Here is a 6000-nt window from a genome sequence, read left to right on the forward strand (position 1 = left end):
TGCACTTTGACGTGCTTTCGAACTGCTAGGTTGACAGGAGCTGGGACTGAGCAACACGGGGATTCGAACCGCTGACCTTCTGATCAGCAAGTCCTAGGCTCTGTGGTTTAACCCACAGCACCACCCGCATCCCATTAGCCACATATTATGATTGGCTTAAATCAGGCCTAGGCAAACTCGCCCTCTAGATGTTTTGGGACTACATCATCCCTAGCGCCACAGCGTCCCAATAAAGAGGTATAGAAATGAAAGAAATAATAATAAATTTCATTGCAAAATAAAAAGGGTGCCTAGACATTTCGTTATGGCAACTGTAACCAAGGTTTAGGGTGCCGTTTAGCAATTAACATACAGTATACATCTGAGTTTCTAACGTTGGCAGAGAGATCCGTCATATTCCCGCCTCCAGAGCACATGTCATTCCCACTCCAAGCCCTAACAGGCCCCTGACTTGTCTGTTGAGAAATCCTTCAAGCCAGTTGACCTCACGTCATGGGCGTGGGATTCAGAGGAGAGGAGAAAGATCTAGGAAGCAGCGGCTGGGGGTTGGGGAGCGGAATGGGGTGGGGGGTTTTTTGGGTGAGGGGTGCAGATAGAGGAGAGAGGAAATCTCTTAAGGACTTTGCTCAGGTGGGGTGGAAAATGTTACCAAAGCAGCTATTACCTTCTCGTTCACGTGGGGAAAATGAAACTAAAGTACTAAACGTCTTTTTTTTAATCCAGTGCCACAGCGGAGAGGATATTGAAGGAGGGGCCCCCCAAAAGCTCAGGAATGCAGTAATTTGGGGTGCCTGCAGAGGGGAGAGAGATGGACCCCCCTTTCATTTTGGGACACTGAACAGATTTTTTTTTTTATAGCTCTGGCTGGGAGAGTTGTGCAGCTAAGAGAAAAGTTTTGCATTTTAAGAACTCATGTCTCTCCAATTTCTCTTCCCTTTCCCCCTCCTCTCAACATCTTCTGTTGTTTTTTTATATATATCTAGGCGTAAAGACAGTCTTTTTATCTGCCTACTGCAAACTGTCTCTCTGTTAAAAAACGGCAACGGCACCCAAATCAACAGCGCAACCTCTTCGTAGGCCTGTTTACTCAGGAGGGAAGTGCAATGGAGTTCAGTGGGGTTTCCGACCCACCCAAGAAAGCTTGCACTGTTAAAATGTTTTTGGGATGGTGTGCAGACATTGGTGGGGGGTGGGTGTAAAGAAGAAAGTCAAAGAATTCGCCCCCCCCCAAAAAAAACTCCACACACATTGCATGGGACGTGAATCTGAAAAGGTTTTGGATTCTACAAAAACGTGCCGGGGACAATGGTTCATTTCCATCTAAAAGATGAAATTGGTAGTGTGCTCTAGTGGTTAGAGTGTCAGGCTAGGACCTGGGAGAGAGGAGGGTTCACATCCTCCCTCCTGGCCACACGGGAGATCACTGGGTGTGAAATTGTGGGGGTTAGTTCCTGCCTCCCTCAGACTAACCTACCTCAGAGGGTTGTTGTGGGGTTTAAATGAGAGGAGTGGAACCAGTGGCGTAGCGTGGGTTATCAGCACCCGGGGCAAGGCAAGTAATTTGCGCCCCCTAACCCATGGATTTGCGCCCCCTAACCCGTGGATTTGCACCCCCTAACCCATGGATTTCCCTAACCCCCAGATGTTGCGCCCGGTGCGGCCGGCCCCCTCTGCACCCCCCACGCTACGCCACTGGGTGGAACCATGCATGCCACTTTAAAGATAAAATGTGTTCCGCAAACGCAATAAACAAACATATTTTTAAAAAAGAAATATTGATAGTTGAAGACTTCCACATTGATCCACACTCGGGATGTGAATTTGAAACAATGTGTTGGATGTTTCAAAAAACTGTGTGTGTGTTTCCCTATGAGGGGGAAAACATCAATACCCTGTTCCCACAAAGAGTTTCAGAAACAATTATAATCTCACAAGGAGGAGAGCTATAAAATGTGGCCTGACTTCAGAGCGAGGAATCAGAGCTGACAAGCCCTTGTCTTCCTCTCAGACACAGAGGCAACCGTACAAAACAAGCCTGTTTCTTTCTTCTGACTTCAATGAGTCAAATCTAGAGAAAGGAAATGGGGGGGGGGAGGAGGAGGAGAAGAAATGGGTAGAGTGGAGGGAGGGGAATCTTTTTGCACGGTTTTGTAAGAGCCTGTAAGCAGCTTTGTGAAGTGGCTACTGTTTCTTTAAAAAAGTACAAAAAAAATATATTTTTTTGGCTCCCTTTGTCAGAGAGAGGCCTCGAATCTTGCTAAACTCCCCGGGTTTCAAGAGTGAGCTAAAAATTATGATGTAGAAAGCTGTGGGGAGCAGGGCCTCTCCAAACCCCCATTCCCCAAAAGCTGATGGGGAAAGGGGTGCTGAGGCTGTCTGAGCCCCCCCACAAAGTCCAAAACCGCTTACCGGCAGAGTTGTGGCGCTTTCCCAAAAGCCACATGAAGACCATGGGCCTAATGTGAAGTGGGCCAGTTTTGCAGAAATTACAGTATGATGTTTTCAGCCCACACTTTGCTGAGCTATGGGGTTTCAACCTTCCCACCCACCTGCCCCACCTGCTCCCCACAATCCAGAGGTGACACAAAACCGCTGTGAGTTGCGGCAACTTTAGGAAAGGGTTTAAGCATTCAAATTTTTGCAGAGGCCTTTGCTTTCTTTAGGAGCATGAATGAGCCTTGGGCTGAGTAATTTTCCCCCTAGGAAAAGGTGTGTGTTTGTGGAAGGAGGTCAAGGATCTAATGTTGCTTTATGGATGAAAAAAATTATTATGACCGGCCAACAAGAGACAGTGGAAAATCCAGAAATATCTTTGAAATAAGGGGCGGGGGAAGAATTAAGAGGCAGACAGAGACTTCTTGGCTTTCCCCTCTTTTTTTCCTTTCTGTTGGTGGTTCAGTTTTTTTAAAAACTTTTTTTCAAAATGTGTCATGGGATTAAGAGAGAGAGAGAGAGAAGATGAGAATTTTGCTAAAGGATTTAGCCAACCAGCTTTCAAAAAATAAAATCCTCTAGGCAAAGGACGCTGAGAGATTTTTTACACCCATTTTTCCCCCCTGAATCAATGGGACTCAGGAGTTTCCTTTGGCTAAAAAATAAAAAGAAATCCCAACTTGGGAGAGGCTTGGGAAGGACACGCCATCTCCCAAGGTCTGAAGCGAAAGCGGATTTAAAAGAAAATGGAAAGGTCTATTTCGTAAAACAAACACGGAATGGCCACACAACGCCGAAGTCTGCCCTACTCAGAGTAGACCCCTTGAAACGAACGGCTAGACCCTGGCCCCTCGATTTCACAGTGTCTACTCTCGAGTAGGACCGGGTTGGCTTCCACCGCCCTAAGTTTGCGAGTTTCCCTGCACTTTCGCGAAAAGCTTTCCCCTTACAAAAGGCAGATTGTTTGTGACAAAAGCACGGGTCCCAGTTCTTCCTAGGCTTACTTTTTTTTTGGGGGGGGGAGAAAATAGGGACAAGAATACACAGACATATTTGGGAGCCTTTGAAGTAAGAGAGGAGCTCAGAGGCGTTTTACAAAAGAGCAGAACCCGAAGCGCAGTTATCTGTCCCGCTAGTCGCCAGCGCGCACAGAGGATCAGGCGTAAAACCGAGAAGAAAGTTTCCAAAGGCAAAAGAGGGGATCCAGCCTTACCTGGTCTTCTTGGGGCGCGCGGCTCCTTCTCCTCCGACCCCCTTCCTCTCTCGCCTCCAGCCAGTTCCCTGGCTCAGACTGGCATGGAAACTTTCCTTGGGAAATCCAGCCCCGCGCACGAGGTGTGGCTCTCCACCCCGCTGCGTGTGAGAAGGAGGAAATGCTCAGAAGGACTTTCCACATACAGAGAGAGGCGCGCGCGCGCACACACACACGCACACACACAACACACCCGGGTGCTTCAGTGCGCCTTGGAGAGGCGATGCAAGAGCGCTGACTTGGGGGCGGCCGGGGCATTGCAGAAAAAAGGGAGCCAGGAAAGGCGGCCTTTGGGGGTCCAAAGGTCTCTCCATCACTACTGGCAGACAGTGGCGTAGCGTGGGTTGTCAGCACCCGGGGCAACGCAAGTAATTTGCTCCCCCTAACCCGTGGATTTGCGCCCCCTAACCCTAACCCCCAGATGTTGCGCCTGGTGTGGCCGGCCCCCCCTGCACCCCCCATGCTACGCCACTGCTGGCAGAAGAAGCAGGCTGGCAGTATCACGAAGATGCCAAGACTCTCAGGGGCCCGATAAGTGCCAGATTTATGCATAAACTAAACAAGCTATTGGGACGCGGGTGGCGCTGTGGGTTAAACCACAGAGCCTAGGACTTGCTGATCAGAAGGTCAGCGGTTCGAATCCCTGTGACGGGGTGAGCTCCCGTTGCTCGGTTCCTGCCCACCTAGCAGTTCAAAAGCACGTCAAAGTGCAAGTAGATAAATAGGTACCACTCCGGCGGGAAGGTAAACGGCGTTTCTGTGTGCTGCGCTGGTTCGCCAGAAGCAGCTTAGTCATGCTGGCCACATGACCCGGAAGCTGTCTGCGGACAAACGCCGGCTCCCTCGGCCTATAGAGCAAGATGAGCGCCGCAACCCCAGAGTCGGCCATGACTGGACCTAATGGTCAGGAGTCCCTTTTACCTTTACCTTTAAACAAGCTACAGCTTAGGGCCTCACTCTCTTGGGGGCCCCCAAAAAAATTAAAGGAAAAAAAACACCTGGGTGCACATTTCCAAAATATAAGATTAAAAAACACCTACAATTATTATCTCATGTTATAGCAAGTTTGTGAGTCTTTGCAAATTGCGTTTCTAAAGGAACTTTTGTTATTGCCAAATGCCAATATGTTCGCATGATCAAGTTTGTTATGAATAAAAAATCATTTTACGTTAGAGCTTAATAATTATTTCACTATTAACATAAAAGGTAAAGTTAAAGGGACCCCTGACCATTAGGTCCAGTTGTGGCTGACTCTGGGGTTGCGGCACTCATCTCGCTTTATTGGCCAAGGGAGCCGGAGTACAGCTTCCGGGTCATGTGGCCAGCATGACTAAGCCGCTTCTGGCGAACCAGAGCAGCGCACGGAAACGCTGTTTACCTTCCCGCCAGAGCGGTACCTATTTATCTACTTGCACTTTGACATGCTTTCAAACTGCTAGGTTGGCAGGAGCAGGGACCGCGTAACGGGAGCTCACCCCGTCGTGGGGATTCGAACCGCCGACCTTCTGATCGGCAAGTCCTAGGCTCTGTGGTTTAACCCACAGCGCCACCTGCGTCCCTATCATTATTGATATACTTCTTCTTAATTGTATTTCACTATTAATATACTTCTTCTTAATTGTATTTCAGTTCAACAACTACTTTGATAAAATAAATATTTTGTTATGTGCAAATGGCTTGAGATACCTATTGGGTATCCACCTGAGAAACAGTTTCTATCCAAATGCTATTTTGGTTTTAAACGCAGTGTAAGGTAGTCTTTATGTGAGTATATTGTATTCAATTATGGGGTATCAGAGTTTTTAGGGGCTAACCAGGCTCGGATAGCTGGGATAGCAGGCTTATGGGTTTTTGAATTTCTGGTGCGGATTTTTTTCAATTTCGTTGTTCTGTATGGGACAATGACAATAAAGATTATCGTATCGTAGGTCCATAAATTACCATATAGCATATATTCAACAGAAAAAACAGTGACAATTTGTTGTTGACAAAGGACAGCTGGACATAGAAAGGGCCCTGTAACCTTCTGTAGCTTAGGGCCTCATCAAACCTGAATCCGGCCCTGGGCCTGATCCTTTTCTCCCTTGATGATTCTGACGCCCTACCCCAGCGGTTGGCCATCTGTTCTGTGTGCTGAAGAGCCTCCATGTTTAGAGGCAGTCTACCAGCAGAGGGTAAGGATGCGGGTGGCTCTGTGGGTTAAACCACAGAGGCTAGGACTTGCCGATCAGAAGGTCGGCGGTTCGAATCCCCGCGACGGGGTGATCTCCCGTTGCTCGGTCCCTGCTCCTGCCAACCTAGCAGTTAGAAAGCAT

The 6000-nt window shown here is 48.3% G+C and overlaps 1 protein-coding gene across 1 annotated transcript in view; it reads right to left on the bottom strand.

Moving 5' to 3' along the window:
* The window catches only part of CDC42SE1 (CDC42 small effector 1), a 49394-nt gene extending 45561 nt beyond the window's left edge, over positions 1 to 3833 (bottom strand). Inside the window, exon 1 of the mRNA XM_081841514.1 lies at positions 3647 to 3833. The gene's annotated coding sequence lies outside the window, so the exon portion shown is untranslated. The remainder of the gene's footprint in view (positions 1 to 3646) is intronic.
* Positions 3834 to 6000: the final 2167 nt, after the last annotated feature.

This window comes from Podarcis erhardii (assembly GCF_964252035.2).
Source record: "Podarcis erhardii genome assembly, chromosome: 15".
NCBI classification, from domain to species: domain Eukaryota; kingdom Metazoa; phylum Chordata; class Lepidosauria; order Squamata; family Lacertidae; genus Podarcis; species Podarcis erhardii.